The sequence below is a fragment of the Ovis canadensis genome, chromosome 13, assembly GCF_042477335.2.
Source record: "Ovis canadensis isolate MfBH-ARS-UI-01 breed Bighorn chromosome 13, ARS-UI_OviCan_v2, whole genome shotgun sequence".
Taxonomy (NCBI): domain Eukaryota; kingdom Metazoa; phylum Chordata; class Mammalia; order Artiodactyla; family Bovidae; genus Ovis; species Ovis canadensis.
In genome coordinates, this window is record NC_091257.1 from 76,957,586 (window position 1) to 76,973,243 (window position 15,658).

Below are 15,658 nucleotides of genomic sequence, written 5' to 3' on the forward strand. Positions count from 1 at the left end.
AGTGGGCTCAACTCTGCAAACCCCGTCTCAACTCCCCGCGCCGAGGCAGGGAGCCCCTCCCTGCCACTCAACGCTTCCCGTCCTCACATCTCCAAACAGTCCACTTCCCTTCTCGCTACAGCCTCGGCGGCTGCCACTCGAGCCCGGCCCCCACCCCGCCGCCTGCGAACGCCTGCCTCCCCGGGACGCGGTGCCGAGCCCGCCGCAAACCGTGCGGCCGCCGCACAATACCGCGGCGCGGCGCACACAATCACCGCCCCCCAGGACCGGCGGCGCGCACGGCGCGGGAGTGGGGTGCGCCCGGCAGCCCCCCGCACTCGGGGCCGGGCGCCCCTCTAGAGAGCCCCGCGGCCCCCGAGTGCAGGCTTCACCGCCCCCACCACGCTCGGTCCCACTTACCCGCCCCCCCCCCCCCCGCGCCCCAGCCCACTCCGCCCAGGGCGCAGCCGCTTCCGCGCGCCCCCCGCCTCAGCCGCGGCGCAGGAAGCTCCCCCGCGTCCCCCTCCCCGGAACCCCCCCAGTCTCCCGCCCCCCTAACCGCAGCTCAACGGCCGGCGGCAGCGGCGGGAGAAGGGGGGCGGCGGCCCAGGGGCCCGGAAACGGCCCGATCGCGGGGATCCGGGCCGGACTCCGTACCTGGGCGGGAGGCGAGGCGGAGACGGGCGGTCGGGCTCGGCGAGTGAGCGGGGCGGGCGGCGGTGACAGCCCTCCAGCTCCAGCTGCTGCTGCTGCTGCTGCCGCCGCGGCCGCCCGGGGAGAGGGGCTGGCACCGCCGCGGCGCGTCACTGCCCGGCCCGGGGGCGGGGGTGGCCGGGGGGAGGGCCCAGGCGAGCAGCGGCGGCGGCGGCGGCGCCGCGGCCGGGAGGGAGGAAGGGGGAGGGGGGCACCGGGCACGGGGAGGCGGGGGAGGGGGGCGGGACCCGGCACGGGGCGGGGGCCGGGGGGAGGGGAACGCAGGGAGGGCTTACGCTGGGGGAGTAGGAGGAGCAGCCCGAGGAGGTGGAGGGGCGGGCGGGCAGGCGGGAGGAGTGGGCCCGGGCGGGGGGAGGGGGAGAGAGGAGAAAGGAGGGAGGGGGAGTGGGGAGAAGGAAGGAGAGGGTGCTGGGCCAGGTAGGGGGAGGGATGAGGGCGCGCTGGACGCGCCGCCGAGCGCTCCCGGGGGTGAGCGCCCTTAAGGGGGAAGCGCTAGGAGGAAGATTCTTGCGGGGGACGGAGCCCGGGAAAGAAGGCGCTGGGGTCTGTGCCCGCCCCTTGCTCCCGGAGGACCCAGTCTTCGAGTCCGGGGTGAGGGTTGGCGGGCAGCGCGCGGTCGGCTATCCGCGTTCAGGCCAGAAGAGAGACTTGACCCAAAGAAAGTGACTCAGGCACCTTTAGGAACTCTCGGCACCCTGGGCCTTCGGCAGCCCTCGACCCCTACGCGTCCCCGGGTTTCCAGGGGACGCGGGTCCTCGCTGGGCGGGGCTGCTGGGCCGGAGGCCTGGGTCCCCCGGCGTTCAGAGCGAGCCCCGGGTCTGGGAAAGACAGGCACGTGGTCGGCTCTGTGCTGCCCGCCCCCCAGCCTCTGGGCCCCCACCTTTTCTCGATCAAGTTCAAGCTCGGGCTCCTCGGCGTTGCTGCCCACTCGCTGCCCCCTCCCATCCCCCTCCTCTATTCCGCACCATCTCGCTTCTTCACTCTTCCTTTGTCTCTTTCCCACCACTTAGTTTCCACCCTCCCCTGCTCCCGTTCCCTACTGACGGGCGCCTCGGAGTCCGGGTGCGCTCACCTGTGCGACCCAAACATTTCCACCATCTCCAGCGCCCGCCGCCAGCCTGCTCCCGGGTCCGTCCCCGCTCCCGCTCCCGCCGGTCATTGTGCTCCCCTAAACCACACTGCGCGGGCTCCTGAAGACGCGCAGGATACAGTTGTAAAGTAACAGGATAACATCAAGAATGCTGCTCCATCCCAGACCCGGGAGCGCGCGGTCCAGACACAGCATCGCAGTAGGGGGAAGACCCGCGCGGATCAGAGATGCGGTGCCGCGCGCAGACTGTCCTCGTGCACCTTGGGTGCAGGAGAAGACCGCACCGGTCGTCGCTGGGGTGTGGGACCCCGGACCTCTGAGCAGCCTCAGACTCAGCCTGGAACATAGCGCGCTAGTATCCCAACAGCAGAATTAGACCTCCCCGAAAGCAGGATTAGATCCCTACAGAGAAGACGGGTCAGGGGCAGACTCCCCCTCCCCAAATCCACACCCTCCAACAGGTCAGCCTTCAGAAAAACTCTGTTTTAACGGGGTTGGAGAGCTGCCCTCGTAGAATTCTGTGAGGAAATAGCAAAAAAAAAAGAACCACCAGAAACGATCCCATCTCCTGATTCCTCTGGTAGCATCCAGAGAGGAAGGGCAATTTCTACTGGCTTTACGCTACAATTCATTCACAGGGAAACCAGCGAAGAAGAGAAAACGAGACAGCCAGCGGGATTGTTTGCAATTTTGAAACAGACTGCCTTTAACCCTCCAACTTTTTTTTTTTTTTCCGTAAAAAGCCTTTTTCTTTCTTCCACTGAAAGCTTTGCATTGTGAACAATCCGAGGTAAACAAGGCTCCCTCTACAGGTACGAGTTAGAAATACAATATCACAGGTTCAGGGCTCAGTATTCACCCATTAGAAAAAAAAAAAGATGACAACATATCGAATTAACAGCGCACAGACTTCCTTCTGCACACGCTAAAGATTTCACTGTCGATATAAGCCCCGCACTTTATTTTTAAAAGAGGCTCTAAGCATGTTACTCATTAGCACCTTTCATCCCTAAAACCAAATGTGTTTTCAAACCAGTTCTCTTCCCTCTTCTCTCCATGAGATCTTTACGTCCCCTCCTCTGTGGTAGGAGACAGTTTGGAAACTTCACTGCCTTATCTGTCCACACACACATAATGATTTTTAGAATTAACTAGTGGCCATGATTCTTGAATTCATACAGGGAAATGTGGCTGTTTCCAACACGGGAACTGCCCTTCCTCACTCTGCAAATGACATAATTCAAGCCCAGGATTTCCCATCTCTTCCCCCAACATTTCTGGAGACCTTTGACTTCTCCTGGCCTGAGTCACGATTTCACAGCAATGGTGGACATCTGGGCTTGAAATATAAACCCAGATCCAACTGGTGTTCAAAGGCGGAATTGAACCCAGATAACCCACCTCTTCTCTGACAAATAAGAGAGCTAGTGCCGCCCAAAAGGGCAGAGCAGTGATTTTCTCTAGGCATGAAATGTGAACTCATTTACCATCGCTGAGATAAAACAGCTCCAGCCCCACTCGACCCACAGGAAGTGGCTGGGGGCCCTGGAGAAGCCTGGCTGTTTAGCAGCACTGCGAATTAGGAGAGTTTTCCTGTGTGCTGAAGCCTGCAGAAACCTCCTGGCTCTTTAATTCCTGCAGGAGCTGCCTACTCCTTGAGTAACCTTGTGTAGGTTGTTTTCAGCGTCTTTGCGCATCTCCTTAAAGTGGCCACAGCATGGGTCCCAACAAGGAATGGCATGACCTAGTTTCTTGACCACTAATTCTCCCAGTGATGTGTCTCTTCTTCCAGCCCCAGTCTGGTGAGAGACCACAACAGAGAAAGGCTACTCTTGTCTGCTTAAGGGTGCAGTACTGCCTTCATATCCCCTCCAGGCTCTACATACAGTGGGTGCCTTTGTAAATGGCGGCATTTGCTCTGTGGAGCTTCTTAAGCAGCAAACCACTCCAGGCAGATTCCCATATGAAACGAGCATGCTCCAGGAGCAGGGACCTGACCATGGGAACCAGTAGTTCGTGATTAGGAATAACAGGATCTTATCGTGACCAGAATAGATACTATTCAAGCATCTCAATGCATTCAAAAATGCTTTTCCCTGCAAATTACTTATAAAAGACACATGTACCTGCCCCAAGGCAAGGCTGGCAGACACTCCCCAACTAAGTGATCAAATCAGCAGACCCTGAAGTGGAGCCCACCTGAAACGATGTGCTCACCTCCTGAAGGGATGCAGTGAGAACTCACAGCATCACCTGTGTTGAGTTCTCCCCATGTCAAGTCCTCCCGCGCAAAATGCTTAACCTGAATCTGATCATGAAGAGACAACCAGACAAGAAATACTGAAAGACAGACTCTCCACAAGTGTCTCGGGTTCCTCAAAGATTCATTGTCATCAGCCTGAGAGTTCCCCATCACGAGACTAAAGAGAAATGACAACGGAATGCGAAGTTTGACTCCTGGTCTGATCCTGGAGACATGGGATGCAGTGGTGATGGGGTGAAGGAGAAGCGGAGATGAGGGGGTGAGGGGTGGAGGGCACACAGGGGAGACAAGGTGGACTCTGGGCTGAGTAGTCAAGGAAGCCCCTCAGTGTGAGAAAGCCCACATGGGCCCTGCCCCTGGGATGGTGGAAGTTGACCCCTGGGTGAAGACTTGGGGGCACAGTCTTGCAGGTAGAGGAAAACAGCTAGTGCATAGGCCCTGAGGCGGGAAGAGACTTGGAAAGAGCAAGGGGGAGGTTGGGAGGAGGGGGGGAGAGGGCATGTAGGGCCCAGCACTCAGAGCCCTGGACACTACCGCGAGGTGTGGGGCTTTTATTCTAAGATCGAGGAAGTCATGCAGTCTAAATTATGAGATCAGAGGAGATTAGATTATATCTTATTATATATCAGGAGTGGTTTGGGGGTGACCATGAAGGAGGTGGACTAGAAAGAGTTTAGCCAAATGGGACTGGTTCCAGTGCTGGCTGTGACACCAAACAAGTGTCCTGGGGTACCGGTTTCCTCATCTACAAAGTGGATAATAAAATAGTGTCTTTAATGTGTTTGACACCAAAATTTCCCCTTTGACATTAGAAACTGCCAGCCTCCCAGCTGTCCCCAGATGAGCCTTGCCTCCAAGTATCATGCCCTGGGTCCCCTGGCACAATGGATAGGGCAGTGGAATTGAGGGTCTGTGACTTCTGAGGTTAGGTTAAAACACAAGCTTGCTCCTTCCCCCAGAGGGAGTACTGGTTCCGCAGCAGCTTTTGTTGGCAGCATCAGGAGGCTGCTTCTCACAGTGCTGGTCAGCAGCCTCTCCACAGATGCTGCTGCACCAGTTTGCTCAGCGGCCAGTGGCGCCTGGCAGTTCCCATTTCACTACACGCTTGTCAGCGCTTGGTATCAGCAACCTCTTTCATCTTCGCCAATCTGAGAAGTGAAAAATGGTGTCTCTCTTTGCCCTCTTCATTTGGGAATGGGAGCCTATATTTATGCATATCATGTGTTTACTGGTCACATGTAATTCTTTTTAAAAAAAAAAAACCTATTCATATTCTTTGCCATTTTCTCTACTGGGTTTGTGGTCTTTTATTTTTTGTAAGAATTATTTAGAAAGGGAGGATATTAGTCTTTTGTTATAAAATTTGCAAATATGTTTTCTTTTTGTTATTTTGTTTACAATGCAATTGTTTGCCATATGAAAATTTTACATTTTTATATCATCTTGTTAGTTTTTTTCCCTTAGGGCTTTAGGATTTCAGGTCAAAACAAAGGGTTTTTTTTTTTTTTCCACTCTAAGATTATAAATGTAATTCACCCATATTTTCTTCTAGAGCATTTATAGCTTCATTAGAGTTAAATCTTTATTCTGTAATTTATCTCCACATAAGAAGTGAGGGAAACTGAGAGAATCATAATTCGAAAAGGCACATCTACCCCAGTGGTCACTGCAGCACTATTTACAGGAGCCAGGGCATGAAAGAAACCTCGATGTCCACTGACAGATGAGTGGATAAAGAAGATATAGTACATATACACGACAGAATATTACTCAGCCATAGAAAGGAACAAAGCTAAGTAGTAGGTCATGACGTGGACGAACCTAGAGCCTGTCACACAGAGTGAAGCAAGTCAGAAAGAGAAAAATATCATATATTCATGCATATGCATGCAGTCTAGAACAGTGGTGCAGGCGAGCCTGCTTGCGGGGCGGAAGTAGAGACCCAAGCGTGGGGAATGGACCTGTGGACACAGCAGGGGAAGAGGAGGGCGAGGTGGATTGAGAGAGTAGTACTGACATGCGTGCACTACCGTGTATAAACTGGACAGCTAGTGGGAAGCCGCTGCGCGGCACAGGGAGCTCAGCTCAGGGCTCTCTGCTGACCTAGAGGAGTGGGTGGGGGAGGGGGGAGGCTTAGTGGGGAGGGAATATGAGTATACATATAGCTGATGTTGGTGTTGGTTGTTGTACAGCAGAAACTAACACAACCTTGTAGAGCAATTATACTCCAATTTAAAAATAAAGAAGTGTGGTGAAGCTCTAGCTTATTCTGTTTTTTAATGGCTATCCAAATTGTCCCAATATCATCTTTTAAATAACTCATCTTCACCCACTGACTGGAAGCACCATGTTTATAGAGTACTACTTTTCCATTATTTGGGGAATTGCCTGTTCTATTGATCTGTCTATTCCTGTCTCGACAGTATAGCTCTGGGATATATTTTAATGTCTGGTAGAACCAGCACTCACCTCTATGCCCACCATGAACTGTCCCTGCCTCGGCATAATAGAGACAGTCAATCCCTTCCCACAGCAGACAGTGGTCTAGATACAGCACAGTTCTGCCATGGGGGAGGTGTTTCTGATTAAGGGGCTGTTAGCGGGCGGTTCCTGGGTCGCTCAAGCAGTAAAGAATCTGCCTGCAGTGTGGGAGACCTGGATTCAATCCCTGGGTCAGGAAGATCCCCTGGAGAAGAGCATGGCAACCCACTCCAGTATTCTTGCCTGGAGAATCCCATAGACAGAGGAACCTGATGGGCTCTAGTCCAGGGGGTTGCAAAGGAATCGGATACAACTGAGTGACTAACACCTGGAAGAGGTAACATCTACTCTGAACCAAAGAAGGCTGGAGGAATATGACAGATGGCCAACGGAGAGGGCTTCCCAGCAAGAAGAGGAGCGCGGCTAGAAGCTCCAGGCTTTACCCATGCCTGGATTCAGAATACCTGGTCTTCAGGCTGGGCAGTAACTCAGCTTGTCCGTTTTTTCCTCACATGCGCTGATTTTTGCCCAGCTGGCTGCCAGCTCACAGTCGGTTTGACACCTTTGTGGAAATCCAGGAGAAGCTGTCCCACACTGTTCCCGCACACCTTCCCTATTCAGATAAATTTCCCATGATGCACAGAACTGAGAGCCTGACTTGTCAAAATGCAGTTTCCTAACAACCACGACAAAGGTAAAAACGACAGTTTCATCAACTGCGTTTTCAGAAACATGTTGCTTTAAAACGCCATCAGTTAATCTCTGTTCGTGACGCTCTCCTATGCCACACTTCAGTGGCTGCCCGTTGCTGGCAGACTCAGGTCAGAGCTCTCTGGCCTCGTGTTTTAAGGGCTTCCACGGCCCAGCTGGCCTGAGAGCCTTTTGTTTCAAACTGTGAACTCTACATGTCCAACAGACTCACCTCTTCTGTCCCTCAATCACCCATGTGTGATCCCCCCCAAGCCTTTGATCAAGCATGCTTCCAGACATGTTTTTCCCCCCACAAACATGTATAGTGCCCCTCCACATGCCAGGCACCATATGATAAGTATGGGTGAGACAACAATGGACATGACAGGTCGGCCTGCTCGGAGCCTGCGGGCCAGGAGGAGAGAGAAATTAAACGACCGCAAAGTTTCTAGTCACAGGATATGTGTTCAGTTTGCACATGACAGGGGCAGGGCCCGCTAGGAAGGAAGTACCTAGTAGGTGAAGGACATAGTGGATCCTGGAGGGCTCCACTGAGGAGGTGACGTTTAAGTTGGGCACTGAAGGATGTGTGGGTGTTCACTAGGTAGAAAAATACTTTGGGCCATCAACAAAGACATCCTCCACCCCTGCCGATGTAGGCCCCTCTGAACTCAGAGTGGCAGTCTCACAGACAACCCAGCTGGCTCTGGTGGCAGGTCTCTGTCAGTCTGATGTCACAACGCACTGTGGTCCTTCCCATTTCCTGCATTATACATCTTCCCCAACTGGACCGTGAGCTCTCAGGGGTTGGGACAGGCTTTTAGATGGCAGAGTCCCAGGCAGCATCGGGCCCTGTAGGGACTCACCAATGCATTGCTCAGGACTCCGTCCTATCTTCTGTCCAGCACAGCCCTGAGGTCTGCAACAGAGCTCCAAGTTAAGCGCACTCCCCCCTAACACAGACCACACTTCACAGCTCCCCAGAGAGGGGCAACCTACCTCCTCTCCTTTCTGTCGTAGCACCTCTGGAGAGGCTTGGTCAAAAAGCCAAGACCAGCCCCAGCGGCACCACTGCTCCTAAATGTGCACGGGACAAAAACGAGTTCAGACGGTCCTTAAAGAACACACCCTGGAACGGTCATGGCAGCACTATGCACGGCAGCTCTGGCCCGGGAACTCCCAAGCGTCCGTGGAGAACGGATGAGGGCGGTTCATGTGCTGTGGAGTACTGCTCAGCAATGGGAAGGAACAAACGAGCGGCACAGGGCAACACGAGGACCCTCTCAAACTCATGCTGTGGGGGAAAGAGCATACACCGTAGGATTCTATTTATATCAAGTTTTAGAAGAGGTAAAAGCCATCTGTGCTAGGGACTACATTGGTGGTCCAGTAGTTAAAAATCCACCTTGCTACGCAGGGGACTTGGGTCCAGTCCCTGGTTGGGGAACTAAGATCCCACATGCCGCAGAGCAACTAAGCCTGCACATTGCAGCTAGAGAGTCCATGCACCACAATGAAAGATCCCGCATGACATAATGAAAATCCCACATGCCACAGCTGAGACTTGAAGCAGCCAAATAAATAAAAAAAGAAAAGAAAAGCAATCTGCGCTATTAGAGGTCAGGAGAGTGGTCACCCTTGCTGGGGGCTAGTGACCAGAGGGGGACATAAAGAGCCTTTGGGGTGCTGACCAAGTTCTGTTTCTTGATGTGAGTACTGGTCACAACAGGTGGATTCTGTTTGTAAAAATTTTCTAAGCCATCCACTTAATGATATGTGCTCTTTTCTGTATGTGTGTTAAACTTCTATTAAATTTGAAAAAGGGGGAAAGAAGCTAAGGCCAGTTACTATGGCCGAGGTCAATGTAATGAATTACCACGACCCACACAACACGGGGCACTGTGCTGGGTGCTAGGCTATGTGACCTTATTTCACCACCCAGACAACAAGGGTGATATTAATTGCCACTCTGCACATGAAGAGTAGGGACTCCGGGAGGAAGATTAAATGACACATCCAGTCACCAACAGCTCAGAGACCAGGGGACATGCTCACAGTCACAGAACAAAAGTTAGTGGCCTTGCTGGGGTTTGAAGCAGGGTACACTGATCTCCAGAGCACGTGGTAGACCCCAGGTGGGACGCCTGAGCTGGACTGCGGGATGCTGTGCTTCACCCACCTCCAGCAGAGCAGAGAGAGGAGGCTCTGGGGCTGGGTGAGTGGAGGCTTCCCTGGGCTGGGAGCTGGGAATGGGCTGGGGCTGCTCCACAGTGGGCTTCTCCGTGCAGCCCCCAAAGGCAGCTGAGCCTGGGGGCCTACTGGGTTGCAGCTCTGGCTGCTCCTCAGCAGGTGACCGGAGGGGCAGTGGGGTCCCTCTGAAACTGGCACAGGTGGCACTTCCCATTTCAGCCCTGAATCCCTCCATGATGGAGCTGTGGGTGTGTGTGTTGGGGGGCAGGGGTGGTATGTGGCAGCCAAGGCTTTGGGGCCAGAGCTGGTGCACAGAGGCCTTTCTGGTGGCTGAGTCAGCTTCTAGGGTAGGGGTGGAGCAGGAGAGTAGGGGATGGGCTCTTTTTGCATTTGGGCCCTTCCTCAGTGTGATTTCAGGCCGGCGACTTCTCCACGCCTCAGTTTTTTCATCTCTGAAATGGGGGCACAGTAACAGAAGCTTGTTTCTGAAGGCTGCCTGCTGTGCGGCTTAACCGCAGGGAAGCCTGCAGGGTGTGGACTGATGCCTGGTGTAGAACACCTGCCCAAAGCCTAGCTATTGTTAACAGTGATGTTGATATGAAAGGTAAGTAATTAATGACACAGACATTGGTCAGCAAACATTTATTGAGACCCTACTGTGTGCCAGGGCCTAACCCTGGTGAAGGACTGTGGCAGTGAGATAAGCAGACCTGGGCGAGCACTCGTGAGGCTGCTGCTGCAGCGCCCTCAGCCTGGCCCTGCCCTCACCATCGCTTCCTTTCTCCCTTCCCTTCTCCCCACTACCTCCCCGCCCATCCCTTGGGAAGTAAGAGCGTTAACCTGGGAGGGAACGAAGCTCTCCCTCCCACTCACTCTGTGACTTCCAACGAGGTTCCTGAGCTCCCTGAGCTCCCTGACACCGAGCCTCAGTTCCCCCATGTTGTTTGTGTGGGCCCTGGTACAGAGACGGCCTCAGACAACGGTTCCTGCTCCCCTCCTCGCTACCCGCTCCTCCTCTCCTTCCTCCCTGCTTCCCCTCTGTTTCCTTCTCTTACTGTTCTTCTCCTTGTCCGAACCTTTGGGAACTTAACACCCAAAGGCACTGTCAAGCTCAGCTGATGGCGCCAAGGCCACGGCAGGTTCTGGGGACTAACTTACTTGACACCCAGACTCAGCATTTCTCCCTTCTGGTCTCAACTACAGAGCGGGGAGGAAGTGAGATTCTTTCTTTCCCAGCACCCCATGCAGCTGAAGGTGGCCATGTGACCCTGGCCAATGAGATGTTAACCAAAGTCTGTTGGCAACTCTCTGGCAGTGCTTTTGCTTTGCTGGGCTAAGCTTATGCCACCCCTTCACACCTTCCTCTCGCCCTGAATGTGGACAAGATGGCTGGAGCAATAGCCACCAACTTGCAAGCACGAGGAGAAAGAAGGTCAACAGCATCACAGACACCAACCAAACGAGACTGACGTTACTGCCAACAGCTGCTCCCGCACTCTTTCTGTTTCAGGTGTAAAAAAACCTTCATGTTTTGCTTCACAGCCAGCTGAGCTTTTGGACCTGTAGTCAAAAGCATCACTGTCTGATTCATAGGGCTCCTGTTTGTAGCTGGACTTGACAGCAAGGCCTCGCTCCCAGGTGGCCTTTCCTCTAGCGTAAACTCAAAGAGACAGATGACCAGGGCTGTGTTGAGGCAACTGCTGTGACTACTGCGGTGTGGCAGGGGGGACTCAGCAGAGGGAAAGGTGCCAGGCTTTGCACAGGTGTGCCCGGGCACTCCCCAAGCCGCAGCAGTGTTCCAGTTAAAGCAGGTCTTCTGTTTCTGCTTTTTCTCGCGGCACTTGGAGCCATTCCAAACATCTAAGCCTTGAAAGGACCATGGGGCTGGCACGGCATGGGCTCCGTCACTCATGGCTACTGAGAAGGAAGCTGCTGGAGAGATGGGAGTGGCTAGCCTGGGGCTGGGCTGCCTGTGGTCGTGCTGAGCCAGGCCTCTCTCCTGCCTGTGTGCAGCGCCCCAGCCCACAGCTCAGGGCTGCTCAGGCCCTGTGACTGACTGCTGAAGGCGGGCTGGCGGGGAGCAGGAGGGCAAGTCGGGCAGCACTCCGGGGGCCCTTTCCCATCTTTGCCAGCAGCACGCCTGCTTGCTGCTGACCCTTGACATGTTAACTTCCTTCCTAGAAGAGTTTCCTTGAAGAAAGGAGTTCCTCTGTCACAGAGCAAACTTTGAAAACCACTGAAGTCTGGCCTAACCTGCTGTTCCAGAAACAGGGAAGCTGCAGCAGGGAGAAGTGAAAGTCAGACGGCTGGCGTGGGGCAGAGCCACACCTAGGGTCAGAGTGGCGGGGCTCTCCTAGCTACTCATCCCTGCTGGCTGTCACCTCTCTCTGCCCTTCACACTAAGGCTCTCCACGCATGTGACAGGTGGGCCAGAGGGTGCTGTCCTCTGTAGGCTGCTGGGGCTTCTCCCAGGCACACAGGCCCCTTGCTCCCCTGTCCTGGCCCCCTTGCTGTTCCCTCCCCAGGGCCTTTGTACTCGCTGTCTGCTCCACCTGGAAAGCCTTTCCTCCACGGGACCGGCCACCTCCTCCCATTTGTGTCCGGGCTTGGATGCCATCTTTTCAGAGAGGTCTTCTCACACAGAGGGGCAGACTATCAGTGGTCTCAGTTTTAATTCTCTGCCTCAAATCTCTCACTTTTGCATATCTTTTTTTTCTTTCTTCTTGACTTATCATCTCTACGGCCTGTGAACTCCCTGAGAGTGGGCTCCTCGTCTACCTCATTCACTGCTGTAGCCTCGGTGCTCAGGACAGTGTCTGAGATGTTGAAGGAATTTGAACGATATCTGAATGAATGAAGGAGAAGATTTTTTAAAAACATACCAAAGAAAGTTAATTTGCTTATCTAATTCCTTCATTTCAAAGAGACAGTATGTAGAAGTTAAACTTAGTGACATATAGTTTCAGGACTACATTTGATCATAGTGTCATAGTGCAATTTGTTGAATATACTATTTAATTTTAAAATACATTTTATAGAGAGATTTTTAAAAATTATAGCTCCAATTTTTATTACTAGTATATAAGCACATATATACTTTTTAACATTACTGATATATAAAAATAAATGTCATTTAAAAGCTTTTCTAACAACAACAACAAAAAAAAACTATACAAACACAGGGTTACAGGGAGGGCAAGGGTCTGGAGGGCCGTGAGCAGAAGCTGTGGGCCCTTGCCTTCTCTGTCTAGGTGGAGGAGGGGGAGCTCCCAGCCCAGCAGGGGTCAGCGGCTGGTCACCCTATGAGCAAAAACGAGGCAGCGGCACAAACTCACAGAGCGACACTGCTGTGCCACCCGGTAATGAGGTAAACATAATCACAACCTGGAAAAATCTTGCCCATGCTTCTTTGAGTCTACCCAGAGCCATTATCTCTAATTGATCTCCAGACATCAGCTGCTGAAGCGTCGGGAACCCTCCTGCATTTTCTAGGTCTGGTTACAAAGCCCAGACCATCCACCCACGCACCCACCAAGGGGTGGAGGGGGTCAGGTCTCCTGCAGCAGCTCTTTGCTAGGGGCTGGGACCTGTCTGGGCCCCACCTGAGAAGAAGCCATCAGGCTGGCAGGGTCAAGGAGGTCAAGATGCTGGGTAAAAGCCACAACCCACCTGACCCGAGCAGCCTGCATTGCAGTGCCTTAAGCAGAAGGCTCCAAAAGCCACCAGGGGTCTCGCTCTCAAAAACATGTGACTAAAAAATAGAACTGGAGAAAGCGCCCTGCCCAAGATATCTCCCTTATCCTAGATGATCTCTAAGAACTGCAGTCACGAGTGCTGTTGTTAAACACAACAACGACAATAACGAGACTCAGTCACGAGACAAGGCCCCTCTGGGTCTCAGGCAGGCCAGATCCAGAATGGAGGGGGGTAGTCAAGGTGGGCAGCTGGTTCAGTGACCACATGGATGTTTTGATTCACTCCTTCCTGGCCCAGCCGGGGAGAGATGCCTCTACCTTGCCCCCACCTTTTCCCTTGACAAAGATAAAAGCATCCCAGGGCCGGCCCGGCATGCAGGACTCTGCTCCAGGCACCAGGCAGCTCTCCTGCCTACACCAGTAAATTATGGCCACTGCATGCATTTTCCCCCCAGATAATGAGGTTGAAAGGCTGCGTCGGCATCCTCGTGTGCATGGGGCTGGATTCAGTAGCCTGGAAGGGGACTGAGACTTTAGGAGCAGATGGGGACAATGAGCTGTTGGGGTTTGGGGTACTAACTGCACCAGGCAACTAACTGGCTTTCGAGACAGGGTGCTGGCTCATTTCTGCTGCTTTCCCACAGTCCTTCAGGGAAGCAGGAGGAAAGAAGACAGACACAAATGTCTCTGAACCCAGGCTGCCCTGGCACAACAGCCATAGTGCTCATTTGCTTAGAGTATGTGGAAACTGCAGCAAGTTTCTTGAAAGCACTCAAGGACTGTCAGTGAAACAGTGACTTAATGTTCACTAAAACAATGCTCACTGGGGGCTTTCTTGGTGGCCCAGTGGTTGAGAATCCACCTTGCAATGCAGAGGATATGGGTTCGACCCCTGGTCTGGGAAGACCCCACGTGCTACAGAGCAAGTTAGCCCGGGTGCCGCAGCTACTAGGCCCACGTGCCTTAGAGCCCATGCTCCACAACGAGAGAAGCCACTCCAGTGAGACGCCCTCACACGGCAACTAGAGAGTAGCCCCCGCTTGTCACAACCAGAGAAAGCCCTCTCGCAGCAAGGAAGCCCAGTACAACCAAAAATAATAAAGAAATAAATAATAAACGTGTCCTGTTCTCCCTGTCACCATCTTCAGGCGGCTGGGAACGCTGGGCTGCTGATGTTTTTAGCTTCCAGTTTCCTTCAAGGAACCATGATCCTCCTGGCCCCCAACCCAGCTTATTTGCTGGGTGAACAGAAAGGCCTGTGGTCAGCGTCCCAGCTTCACGTTTATGTGGCCGCATCAACGGTGCCTCTACAGCATCTTTCCCTCATCAAGAATGGTGTATGAAGTTTTTTAGGCATTAGACTTTTTTTTTTTCAACTAACTCTTTTTCAAGCCAAGAAAACGTCTAAAAAGAAAGACAACAAGGAAGGGAACCATTCCTGCTACATAGTAAGACGTATTAGTCATGAGATGTGTCGGATATTAAGACATATTAGTCTCGACATTTAAAGCAGTGTGGAGCTGGCACATGAATAGACAAAGAAACCGACGGACTGGATAGAAGTAGATTCTGTTTCAGATGGAAATTCAGTAAATTATAAAGGCGGCATTTCAAATCAGTGGGAAGCAAATAGATTCTTTAATAAATGATGTTGACACAAAAGGGTAAAGGAGGATATGTACTCAATACATATAAGCTCCAAATGGATCAAAGATCAAATATGAAAACATGTGTATTTTTTTTGCTGTGTCAGCAGAGAAGCTCTAAAAGACAGGACGCCCCAGTAGCAATAAGCACACTTGGCACCCAGATCTTGGTTTTTTAAATATGATTCTATAATAAAAGGAAGATACAACTGATGCTAGGATTGGGGTAGAAGAGGAGCCTGGAGCATCTTGTAGTACTGGAAGGTAAAAAAACACTAAAAAAAAAAAAATCCTACGAAAAACAAACCAACAAAAACCATTGATGGGGGTGTATCAAAAGAGCACAAGAACCAACTGAAAGAGTTCCCAGTGGCAAAGCTGGAACAGTTTGAGCATCAAAACAGATACAGTAGTACTGGATTATAACACAAAGTCAAGAATAAACAGCCATATAAATAAATGATTGAATATATTTATAAATGAGGAAGGAGAGACAAACCTCCCATGCCAAAGAATTTGAGATAATGTATGTAGATACTTCACTCTCAAGGAGGGAAATTATAAAGCCCATTCCTTAGGTGTGGGCTGTACATGGTTGACTTCCTTCCAAAGAGTACAGTTTGGAAGGGGGTAAAAGAATAACCTTACATTGATCAGACCAGACAAACATTAGGTCAGCCAGGTGCGATCAAGGCAACACCAATAGTCATGAATCACAGTGACAGTATGTACGCTTAATATGATGTGGTATGGGACTTCCCTGGTAGTCCAGTGGCTAAGAACCCGCCTTCCAATGCAGGGGACGCAAGTTTGATCTCTGGGAAGCTAAGATCCCACATGCCTCAGGACGACTAAGCCTGCACTCCATAACCCCTGAGCCTGAGCCTTCTGGAGCCCATGCCCCACAACT

General features: G+C 52.5%; 1 protein-coding gene across 3 annotated transcripts in view; it reads right to left on the bottom strand.

Annotated features, from left to right (window-relative positions):
• The window catches only part of NOL4L (nucleolar protein 4 like), a 129,018-nt gene that overhangs the window by 31,549 nt on the left and 81,811 nt on the right, over positions 1–15,658 (bottom strand). Inside the window, exon 1 of one of the 3 annotated variants that reach the window (XM_069548321.1) lies at positions 637–859. The exons of the other annotated variants lie outside the window; for them this stretch is intronic. The gene's annotated coding sequence lies outside the window, so the exon portion shown is untranslated. Of the gene's footprint in view, positions 1–636; positions 860–15,658 lie in introns of those variants that run through there. 3 annotated transcript variants of the gene reach the window in all.